Genomic DNA, 12,986 nt, shown 5'->3' with positions numbered 1-12,986 from the left:
CAGATTTAGGATCATCACTGACTTCAGAATTTTTAGCCAGAGACTTGATCTTCTGGACTGAGGATTCTGCAACCTGTATAATGGCATCCTCAAGGGTAGGTATGATAATTTTAGGTTCAGGTTCAGGTGAATGAGGTGGAGAGTTTTGAGGGCTGAGATTTAGAGGTTGAGGTTCAGTTTGTTGAGGTTCAGAGGGTTGAGGTTCAGATTCTGCTTGAAGTTCAGAATCTGCGTCTGGTTGAAGACTAGGAGAAGAAGCATATAATGGATTTAGGTCTAAAGGGTCAGAGTCTGGTCCAGGTACAGCGGGAATAAGTGGTGGAGTGATATAAGGTTCAGATGGTTGAATCACAGGTGGTTGGGTTTCAGAGGGTGTGGTGGTTGTTTGTGGTGGAAGTGAGGTTTGATTTTCAGAGGAGATGGTGGTTGTTTGTTGTGGAAGAGAAGTTCGGAGGGGAGAGGTTACTTCAGTTTGTGTTTGAGTTTGTGGGGCGAAATTTTTAGCATAAATTTCAGCTATTGTTGGGGAGTTTGGGTCAGAGTGTTCTTGATCAGAGGACTCATGATCAGAGGACTCTTGGTTAGAAGAAGGAGAAAGGTAAGGGGGTGATTCATACTCAGAGGATGAGGAGGAGCTGTGGTGGTATAGTTGATTAGGGTCAGAGGTTGTTGTGAAATTTCGAGCAATTTTTAGAGCAGGTGGAGGTTGAGAGGTTCTGGTGATTGAAGGAGGTATTTCTGAGGTTGTAAAAATTGGTTGAGAGGAGAGAGGGTTGGAGGAAGCCATTACAGATTCAGAAGAGACAGGAGGAAGGGACTTACCAGAAGAGACATTCAGAGGTGCTGAAGCTTTGGTGCCAGAGGTTTCTCCAAGTCTGGCTTTCTTTGCCTTCCTTGCTTCCTCAGCTATCTTCTTCTCAGAAAGGCCTCTTTTGTATCTGACCAGATCTTCTACAGAGTCCAGACAGTCTTCAAGGCGGAAATCAGAGATATCAATGCCTTCATCCAGACGATCCTGAAGGTAGATAGCAATGGCATCTCTGGGTTCATTCTTGAAGAACCTTTCAAGGCCATGAGGCATCTTCCTCTGATCCTTCAGAGCTTCCCAGGTCACATTCATAGTGGGCTTGACTCTGATGTCCTTGATGATTCCCATACTCCTCAGATTTTTGGCATTCAGAGGCTTTCCCACATCAATTGCCAGATCATCCATACATCTGGTCTTCTCCAGAGCATCTACCAGCCCATGCTCAATGAAGATGTCAGAGAGCAATCTACCCAGAGGAATGTAGGATCTGGGCTTCATATTATTCCTCGTTTCTCTGACTGAATCCCTCAGATATCTGAAGAGGAGAACAGGGAGGTTGATTGGAATACCCTTCTGAATACAGTAGAGGATGCATTTCTGATCAGCATTTATATAATCTGAAGAGTTGGAGGCTGGACGATGATGGATTGTTCCCAGAATAATCTTCAGCCAAACTCGGAGGTTCTGATGAAGCTCCTTGTTCTTAGATGGGTTTCCTTCAACATTTGCTTTGAAGATTGTGGGGTTAATGACTTCTGTGATGCGCTTGGACCTTGGAGGAATGTTGTAAATCCTTTTACCTCCAGCTTTTTCCATATTCAGCAAAGAAGCAATAGACGCTTCTGTGATAATGATCTTCACTCCCAGAACAAAAGAAACGATGAACTCATCATCAGCATCTGCACATCTCCAGAATTCTTTCACCAGAAGAGGATAGATTGGACCATACAATCTGTTGAAGTAGGTTTCCCAACCTTGCTTGCGAAGATCTTCAGTTAAATCAACGCCATTTCTTTTCAAATTCTCAAAATCCACAAGCGATTCACACAGTACATCCAAACCTTCAAAGGGAGTTGAAAGATGAATGTGTTGTTCACGTTCCAAAATGTGAGGTTCTTTGTAAACTGGGGTTGTGGTAACGTCTACAACCATGGGTGTTTGAGTGTTTGAGGTTTGGGGGTTAGAAGCAGCTTCCATTTGTTGGGAGAAGTTAAAAACTGCTTGCTCTTGAGGATTCATGACGAAGATTGATGAAGAAGATGAAGAACTGAGAAGGTTTCAGAGAAAACTTCGAGAGAGGGTTTAGGGTTTAAGAGTGAGTGAGAGTGATAAGTGTGTGAAATGTGAGAAAAGTGTTTATATACTAAGGGTAAAAACACATGCAAAACGACACACATACCAGCGTTAGCACAAAAACCAAAATAGCACGTTTGGGGGAAAAATGATTACAGCTCATTAATGAATGTCTAATCCCAACAGTAAGCACACTGCTCAAGGAGATTTCAAGCGTTCTGACCTTTGATTTCTTTTGACAGCTGTCTAGAAGTTCTAGGGTTAGACGCATGTTCCCCACGTGTTGATGTTTCTGATCTTCAGGAATACCAAAGGATTTCTGAAGATTTCTAACTCAGATATCTTCTTAACTTGGTAGAAGTATCAGAGTCAGAGGCAGAAGTATATTTGTTTTTATCAGAGTCTCATTTTACATGTTCAGAACCAAATTTTACTCAGGACAATTTTTAATGTTCAGATTTTCTAAGATGAAACGAAATCTATCTTCAGCTAGAGGCTTAGTAAAGATATCTGCCCATTGATGTTCTGTATCAATGAACTTCAGCGTTACTATCCCTTTCTGAACATAGTCTCTAATAAAATGATGTTTTATTTCTATGTGTTTGGCTCTGGAATGCAAAATGGGATTCTTACTCAAACAAATAGCAGCAGTATTATCACAAAGGATAGGAATGTTACTCTCAAAGATTTGTAGATCTTCTAGCTGATGTTTCATCCAGAGCATCTGAGTTGTGCACAGTGATGCTGAGATGTATTCTGCTTCTGCAGTTGATAGAGCAATTGTTGACTGTCTTTTGCTAGCCCAGGAGATTAAGTTGTTTCCCAGAAGCTGGCAATTTCCAGATGTGCTTTTACGTTCTATTCTATCTCCTGCATAATCTGCATCACAATAACCAGAAAGCCTATACTCTGATGTTTTCTCATACATCAGGCCCAGGTTAGGAGTTCCTTTCAGATACTTAAGAATTCTCTTAACAGCTGTTAAATGAGATTCTCTAGGATCTGATTGGAATCTGGCACAAAGACAGACGCTGAAGAGAATATCAGGACGAGTAGCAGTCAGATAGAGAAGAGAGCCTATCATACCTCGATAGAGCTTCTGACAAACCTTGTTGCTTACCTCTTCCTTCTCCAGAATGCAAGTTGGATGCATGGGAGTCTTTGCAGAATTGCATTCAGTCATGTCAAACTTCTTCAGAACGTCTTTAATGTACTTGCTTTGATGAATGTACGTGACTTCTGGAGTTTGATTTATTTGAATTCCCAGAAAGAACTTTAGTTCTTGCATTAGACTCATTTCAAATTCTGCCTGCATTAACTTAGAAAATTCTTGGCAAACAGAGATATTAGCAGAACCAAAAATAATGTCATCAACATAAATTTGGCATATCATGAGATTATTTTCATGATTTTTACAGAAGAGTGTAGAATCAACCTTCCCTCTGATAAAATTTTGTTCCAGAAGAAAATTACTTAAGCGTTCATACCAAGCTCTGGGAGCTTGTTTAAGTCCATATAAGGATTTCTTAAGTTTGAAAACATGTTCTGGAAAATTTGAGTTTTCAAAACCAGGAGGTTGATTAACATACACTTCTTCTGAAATATAACCGTTTAGAAATGCACTCTTGACATCCATTTGGTATAATTTTATAGAGTGATTAATAGCAAATGATACAAGAAGACGAATAGACTCTAACCTTGCGACTGGAGCAAAAGTTTCATTATAATCAATACCTTCTTGTTGACTATAACCTTGAGCTACCAGTCGTGCTTTGTTTCTGACAACTTCTCCTTTCTCGTTCAGTTTGTTTCTGAAAACCCATCTGGTTCCAATGACATGAGTGCCTCTGGGTTTAGGAACGAGATCCCAGACATCATTCTTGGAGAATTGATCTAACTCTTCTTGCATAGCTGCCACCCAATCGTTATCTTGAAGAGCTTCATCACAGGACGTAGGCTCAATCAGAGACACTAGTCCCAGAGGAATATCTTCAGAAGTTCTGAAGGTAGATCTGGTTCTAACAGGTTCATCTTTGTTTCCCAAAATCAAATCTTCAGATACGTTGCTACGACTCTTGACTTTCCTTGGAATTTCTGGAGATTTAATTTCTTCAGAGTCTGGAGTGACAGTTGCTTCTGGAGTTTTCTCAGATTCTACCAGAGTGATCTCTAAATCTGCAAACTTTTCAACTAGCTTTGACTTTTCAGGGTCAAGCTTATCATCAAATCTAACATGAATTGATTCCTCCACAATTTTGGTTTCTGTGTTGTATACTCTGTAGCCTTTAGAGCGTTCTGAGTATCCTAACATAATACCTTTCTGTGCTTTGGAATCAAACTTGTTCAGATGTTCTTTAGTATTTAATATAAAACAAATGCATCCAAAAGGATGGAAATATGAAATGTTGGGTTTTCTTCCCTTACACAGTTCATAGGGAGTCTTATCCAGAATAGGTCTAATAGAGATTCTATTCTGAATGTAACACGCTGTATTTACAGCTTCTGCCCAAAAGTGCTTTGCTACATTTGTTTCATTGATCATGGTTCTGGCCATTTCTTGGAGTGTCCTATTCTTCCTCTCTACAACTCCATTTTGTTGTGGAGTTCTAGGGCAGGAGAAATCATGGGATATTCCATTAGAATCAAATAGTTCTTCAAAATCTTTATTTTCAAATTCTCCACCATGATCACTTCTGACTCTAACAATTTTAGAGTCAAATTCTTTTTGCACTTTAGAACAGAAACTGGTGAATACAGAGTGAGACTCACTCTTGTGCCTTAGGAATTTTACCCATGTCCAGCGGCTGTAATCATCAACGATTACAAGTCCATACTTCTTTCCATTGACTGATGCTGTTTTCACAGGACCAAATAAGTCAATGTGAAGAAGCTCCAGAGGCTTGGAGGTAGAAACAACATTTTTCTTTTTAAAAGATGTTTTTGAAAACTTTCCTTTCTGACAAGCTTCACACAGAGCATCTGAAGAAAACTTCAGTTTAGGTAGGCCTCTGACTAACTCAAGTTTAGTTAGCTGAGAAAGTTTCCTCATGCTAATGTGGCCTAAGCGTCTATGCCATACCCATTGCTCTTCGTGAACTGACATTAAACATTTAACATTTTGATCTTTTAAATCAGAAAGATTTATTTTATAAATGTTGTTTTTCCTCTTGCCTGTGAAAAGGACAGAGCCATCGTTCTGATTAATGGCTTTACACGTTTTTTGATTAAAGATTACATCATAACCGTTATCACTTAATTGACTTATGGATAACAAGTTATGCATTAATCCTTCTACATAAAGAACATCAGATATAGAGGGAAGAGTACCGTTACCAATAGTTCCGGAGCCTCTGATCCTTCCTTTCTGATCTCCTCCAAAGCCTACGAAGCCAGCGTCTTTAAGTTCCAGGCTTTGGAACATAGACTTTCTTCCCGTCATATGTCGCGAGCATCCAGAGTCCAGGTACCATGACTGGTGTCTGAACTTTGCTGCATAGGATATCTGCAACATAGATAATCTTATCTTTCGGTACCCAGAATCTCTTGGGTCCTTTTAGATTAGTCTTCCCAGAGTTTCTTACAACTTTGGGTCTTCTAGCATTTTTAAATTTGTGTTCTTGTGTGTGTGTATAGTGGTATGAAAAAGGTGATTTAATTTGGTTACTGGTAGAAGTTTTATCAGAATCAGAATCATACCCAATTCCCCTTTTATTATTCTGACCTACTCCATAAATCATGGATGCCATAATACTCCTATTTATCCCATTCTTCAGAAATTGTTGAAAGGCTTCTTCATACTTATAAATAATTTCATTTGAAGTTTGTGGTGCTTGAGACAACACTTCTTCTAATTCTAAGCTTTTTGTTTTAGCTCCATCTCTTTCTAACGTTAACGATTTGATTGTATCTTCATGTGCTAGAATTGTTGTCTCAAGTTCACTACATTCTTCAGATTTTGCTTTAAGAAGACCTTTAATGCTTTTAACTTTTTGTTTTAATTTCTGAAGAGAGGTAAGAGTTTCTGATAAACATGATTCTAAGTCAGATCTAGAAAGTTCAGAAAATACCTCTTCAGATTCTTCATCTGAGCTGCTGGATGTGGTAGCCATAAATGCTACGTTGGCTTGTTCATCAGAGTCAGATTCTGATGATCCTGATTCACTATCGTCCCAGGTGGCCATTAATCCTTTCTTTGTTCTGAAGGCATTTTTCTTGAAGCTTTCTTTCTTAGAGTTATCTTTCTTCAGCTTGGGGCATTCATTTCTATAATGACCTGTTTCTTTACATTCAAAACAGGTAATATCTTTATTAGGTTTACCTTTTGAAGTTGACTCTGATCTATCCCCTCTGGGTCTTGATTTTCTGAAGTTGTTGTTGTTCCTTCTTTTCCAGAGTTGCTTAACTCTTCTGGTTAGTAGAGACAGCTCTTCTTCATCATCAGAGTCTTCAGGTTCAGAGTCATCAGTGTCTGCAGTTTCTGCTTGAAGAGCCTTGGTTCTGTCTGACTTCCGTCTTTCAGGTCTGGACTTCAGCGCCACTGACTTGTTCCTTTTTTGAGGCTCATCCTCCTCTAGTTCTATCTCATGACTTCTGAGAGAGCTAACAAGTTCTTCAAGGCTGATGTTGTTCAGATCCTTTGATAGCTTCAGAGCAGTAACCATTGGTCTCCATTTCTTTGGCAGACTTCTGACAATCTTCTTAACATGATCTGCAGTCGTATATCCCTTGTCTAGCACTTTAAGACCTGCAATAAGAGTTTGGAATCTGGAAAACATAGCTTCTATAGCTTCGTCATCTTCCATCTTGAAGGCTTCATATTTCTGGATCAACGCCAGAGCCTTCGTCTCCTTGACTTGGGAGTTTCCTTCATGGGTCATCTTCAGAGAGTCAAGTATATCTTTAGCCGTCTCTCTGTTGGTGATCTTTTCGTATTCGTTGTATGATATAGCATTTAGAAGTATTGTTCTGGCCTTGTGATGATTTTTGAACTCACGTTTCTGATCTTCTGACATTTTGCTTCTGGGAACTTCAGCTCCATTTAAGGTTGGAGGTTTGTATCCATCTGTGACAATGTCCCAGAGGTCAGCATCATAACCCAGAAAGAAACTTTCGATTCTATCTTTCCAGTAATCAAACTTTTCTCCATCAAAAACAGGAGGCTTGGCATTGTAAGAATCTTTCTCATTTGAGTGGGCCATTTGTTTTTCTCGCACTGGATCTCTCTACACGGTTAAGTGTTTGATTTGAAAATCAATAACAGAGCCGGAGCTCTGATACCAATTGAAGGTGAGAAAAACAAGAAAGGGGGGTTTGAATTGTTTGAAAAATAAGCGCTTTTGCAAAAAGAAATCACACAATGATTTTATACTGGTTCGCTTATAACACAAAGCTACTCCAGTCCACCCGGCCAAGGTGATTTCGCCTTCAACAAGGACTTAATCCACTAATCTTGAAAGATTACAAACAACCCCTAAGAGAGAAGAAAATCTCTTAGTCCTCTCAAGTCTACAGACTACAAAGAGTCACTTGAGGAAATCAAATAAAAATAAGATACAAGATGTGTAATCTAGAGTGCTTCTAAGAAAGCAAATATTACAAACTTAAGAACAATTTTTCACTTGATAAGCAAAAGCTTAGTGAAAATCTTTGAAGAACAAAGATGTTTTTCTTGAGCGTGATATGATTTTAGTATAGTTTTGGCTAGTGATTTCTTCGTGTATACTGAATGAGATTTCTTCTCTATTTATAGGAGTTGAAGTAGAGTTGAAGTAGCGTTGAATCTGTTGGATATTGAGATGTAATTACGCCATTCCATTAATAGCTTCTGCAGTAGACTTTTTCTTTTAGAAGTGACTACTTACCACAATTAGTATCTTCTCTCTTGGAAGTGGAGATTAACGTCTCTTTCTAATTGAGGAAATCCATTTGCAGAACTTTAACTTGGCTTAAACGTTACTTCATCATGATTAACAATTCTGATTAGAGTCTTTGTGTATCTGGAGAAATTGGCTTCTGATGTTATCTCTTGAAGGTTCAGAAAGCGCTGATAACTTCAGAGTTACAGAAGGCATTTGTTCAGAGTCAGAGCTTCTAGACTTTACTTCATGTTCAGATGCTTCTGATACTTTGCAATTTTGTCCAGAGTCAGAGCTTCTTGAAACGAGATTCCTCTTTAGATGCTTCTGATACTTGATAACTTGTATCTGATCTTGTTGTGCATCTGATGACATCATCAGATTTGTTTCTTCTTTCTTTAGAACCCTGCACACTTAGAAACTTTTCGTTAGGGTGCCATTTTTGGTTTCATCCTTTGTTATCATCAAAATCATGGAATCTGTTGTAGAACAATTTTTGTTCTTACATGATCAAGTAGACAAACACTCTTGCTTACAAGCTTAGAGTGACAAATTACGACTCACAAATCAGACCAATTCAATCATCTATGGATGAATTGAATGGCTTACAAGTCTCACGACCAAACAAGACACAAACCCTTATTCTCTCTCAATATTTCGCTCTGTATTGGTTGTGTATCAAATCAGGTTTTCCATGTCCTTTTTATAGAAGCATTCAGCTGGGCTTGGACATCTTGAAAACCCTAAAACTATTTTCCAATTAAATCTTCTCATGATAGATGGTTAGATCTCCTTGGAAAATAAGTAAATCAGGTTGTAATTAATGATTGAATGCGCCTGCAAATCAGATCTTCAATCATACATAAATTTCCATTAAATGCGCAATCACATAACACATAACATTCGCCCTGAATGTTCTATGTACAGGATGTCATGACATCGGGTCTGACATCCTGGAACAATCCTGCACAATTCCATTTATAATTTCCAGCAGGTACATAATATCAGATGTCATGACATCGTGTATGATATCCTGAAACAGTCCTGCATAATTATGTTTTTAAACTCCAGCAGGTACATAGGATATCTTATGTTAAGACATCACATGCAACATCTTGTGAACACTCTTTGTTTTACCAAAATTGTTGCCAACACTTAGAACCAACACTACTGGCTTGAGCAAAGGCAGTAGCTTTCCCGATATAGAACTCAGAAGTCAACCCAAAGATTCCTCCTTTCTTCATCCATGAGCCTCAATCTCAGACTTCTTCAAGTGAAGAGCTTCAACTATGATATGAGATCTGGGAATCTCTTCCAATCCACTAAATGGCACTTTGTTAGAAATGGGCATTCCCCAAGAGATGGGCATACTCCTCCAACATAGGCACGGGCTGATAATCGGGAAAAAGTGAAGCAACGGTAGAGAGGATCATAAAACTGAACCAACACAGTCAAAAGTCCTTCGACCACATCAGCAGATAACACAAATAGAAGTTTCCCATGACGTTGTTTGAAGTCCAAGGGATCTAATACAAAAGATGATAGCTTCTTTAGCTCTTTCAAATCAGGACATCTGAAATTGTACTTCTTAGTGTTCCTTCATACATAATCCATGGTCTGAAAATATTTGCAAATAAAACTTCAGTTCCTTGAAGTTATTTTTCGTGTGATGAATGTTATGATGTGCATGAATGCAACAATCACAAATAGGGGATCACACACAAGGAAAACAAACAACGGTCAAGGGATGAATCAAGTCATTGTCAAGATCAATCATCCATTTTGGTGGAGTATGGTTTTCACCTTATCAACACCCAAGTTCCATTGATATTAACAAGACTTAATTGGATCAACCAAGAATCAAGGGTTTGTTGTGAGTGATGAGCATGGAGTCAGGTTAAGAACCATCCCAAAGGAGTGTACTAAGGATAAAATCTGTAGATCATGTTCTAAAAAGATCCTAGAGTCTTAATTCCATCTATCAAATATTATAGGTTAGGATGACTGACTCATCAACCCATAATATTCTCAAGAGAAACTCGTCTGAGTGTAGTATCGCATAACAACTATTATCAAGTCTACACCTGAACATTGTCCACATTACGTCCTAACCACAAATAACTTGTGTGACATTAATAGCTCCAAAAGGGTTTCCACTAAGTAGATGGGTCTCAAGCCAACTTGTTAAGGACTACTCCACACAAGTCGAACATGACTACACCATCCTCCTATCTTAATTGCACTCAAGTTCGGGTTAGAACTTATCTCACCATTCAGAGATCACCAAGCACAACAAGAAGATTATATCATACAAACAAATATACAAATATCAAATACACAAATATATACACATAATTATGCAGAGTCGACACTTAATTTCTGTAGCGGTAAATTCATGACCATTACGCTATGGATAAACTTAACGTCAATAAAACCAGAGTCGCCACCGCGCTTTTTTTTCAAAGGAAAAGGGAAATACGAACAAAACCCAAAGATAAGAATTTTTCAAATCAAAACTAATAAAAGGCCAGAGATTACAGGTAAGGGGGTTGGTTTCATTGAGGGAAGGTGTTAGCACCCAAAGTATCCTAGGTACTCCTAGGGAGCCCTTTTTTATGTGTGTATATGTTTTGGCGTAAAAGATGTTTGCAATAAAATAGAGTGTGAGGATGAGAAAAGAATTCATTAATTATATTTTTATGTTTGATAAGACCTTCGGACTTGTGCCTACGTACCAACATAAAATGAGGGATCAAAACCTCGTAGTTCGTGGTATCAATTTCAAAGTGAGTGAATTGCTTTTAATAAAAAAATTATGTCTAAAAGAGGCACAAAAGGCCTAAAAGAGTTTGAAAGAGTGTTAGTTCTTTTTGTCTTTTGAAATTTTAAGTCAAGTATGGTTAAGTTCATTTACAAGTTTGATTAAGAAAAAGAAGTTTAAAAAAATGCAATGGCATAAGGCCAAAGTTTCTAATTTGCAATAAATTCTAAATTTAAAAATCACAAGCAAAGAAGATTTTGAAAGAGGGGAGAGATTTGAAATTTAAGAAGTGGGAGGAGATGAAGAGACTAATCCTAAGCAAAAATTTAAAGTTAAGAGTTGAAAAGATCTGACCAATGGGATGCAATCCAATAGATAAGAATGTCATATAGAAAACCATTTTTCCTTTGGACTTTGAAATCAAGCAATATCAATACACAAGTAGAAAATATAAGAGAAAGGCACCAAATAAAGATAGCCACATCCAAGTTAGCAACTCCATAGTCTTCTTCATAATCTCCCATGCATCAGATGACATACTTCTTGAATGGCTCAGAAATAGGCATTAGACACAGGTTCAAAGTAACATTTGCATCAAGAACATGTAGTAGATGAACTCAACAGGGATCTCAATACTTGCATCAGATGAAAGTTCAATTCACAATGACTTGGCTTCAGAAAAGTTGGCATTGGCCAAGTCCTTTTGCATATGGAGTGTTGCCTAATTCTAAGTCCAAGTCTCAGATCAAATCCAATAGTCCTCACAAACATTTTTTAAATATTGTTTATTGTTAAGAATATGCACAGAAACAATTAAATCATGAAAAATATTAATGTTGATCCAAAAAATAATTTTAGTTCAGAAAATGAAAGAGAAAAATATTTGAATTTTTTTGGTGAAAGCCCCATATTTTTGGATCAATATTAAAATTAATATGAATTAATGAAAGTAAAGCAATTAAAATGAAAATTCAGAAAATCAAAAATATATGGACCATCTGATCTCCCTCATCAATTTAGGTGGCAGATCAAATGGTATAAAGCGCGCGCTCCATGTGATCTCTAGTCAACTACGCAACACACGTGATAATCACAACCAACGCTCAAGATTAAAACATTTTGAATGGATCATGTGGTTCAAAGACTTGCCAACACATCGCCGGAACCAGAGCTCTGGTCTTCTTCTCTAGTGGACCTCACCGGACTGGTCCACCTTCAACCATCACCAAAATGAAAAATCAAGACATGGATTTAAAGAAAAAATGCTCAAGAACTCGAATCTGGCCTCAATTTTTTCTAATTCCAACTATATAGAAAGATACATGGAGTTGAATTTTGAGGATCATGATCTGAGTTGCTTCGATTTGACCTCTAAGAAACTCAATCTTGTTGCCTATATTGGTAGGACTTCAGATAACCAAAAATCAACAAGAATAGTGGAGAAATAAGAGAGAATCGAAGAGTGGAAAAATTTGGAAAATCACCTTCAATGGAGCTTCAGATTGGCACGATCTTGCTCTCAATTATGCTTGGCCTTGCTTCAGATGCTTGATGGAATATAAATGGATCAAGGAAAGAGATGGACTCTTAGAGTTTCAATCTCAAAATAGTTGGAGATTTGAAACTTGATTTTCAAAGAAAATATTCAAGCTTATCCTTTAATGGTGGGGGTTTAGGGTTTCTGAACCAAAGCTTGCGCATGAGGTCTTATTTTTGTGAAAGAGAGCTTCTATTTATAGGCCAATGGTACTGATATTTGCACACTTCCATTTTTGGAAAAACTTGAAAATATCTCTTGCATGCTTGTATGGGCGTGTGATAGGCCCATCAAGTGATGCACTTAGGTCCAAAATTGAGTGCAAGCCATGCTAAAATCATGTTGTTGATCCATGCATTTGTGTATGAAAAGTGGAACTTGAAATTATCCAAATGGTCTTTCAACTTTAACCCATGTGCAAGTCATTCATCCTTTGTCCAAATGAGATAATTTTGGACTTTTTGGAAAGGTTAGATCAATAGGAACAACTTTAATGTTGAACACTCTTTCATTTGAAGCATGGATCATGAGGAATTTTGAGGTGGAAGTTTGGAAAATCAAACATATAAAAAAATTCTAAGTACCAAGCCATATGTTCATTTCTTCCACCTTGAATAACTTTTTCTATGGGCTTCAAATGAGAAATGTTCCTTCATCAAAGTTGTAGCTCTTCCAAATCCCTTTAAATTGGTAACACATTTGACCTCATTTGGATTTGGGATGAAGGAGTTA

The sequence above is a fragment of the Lathyrus oleraceus genome, chromosome 2 (genome assembly GCF_024323335.1).
Source record: "Lathyrus oleraceus cultivar Zhongwan6 chromosome 2, CAAS_Psat_ZW6_1.0, whole genome shotgun sequence".
Classification (NCBI taxonomy): Eukaryota; Viridiplantae; Streptophyta; class Magnoliopsida; order Fabales; family Fabaceae; genus Lathyrus; species Lathyrus oleraceus.
The sequence above is the reverse complement of the archived record's forward strand: the minus strand, read 5'-3'. Positions refer to the sequence as shown.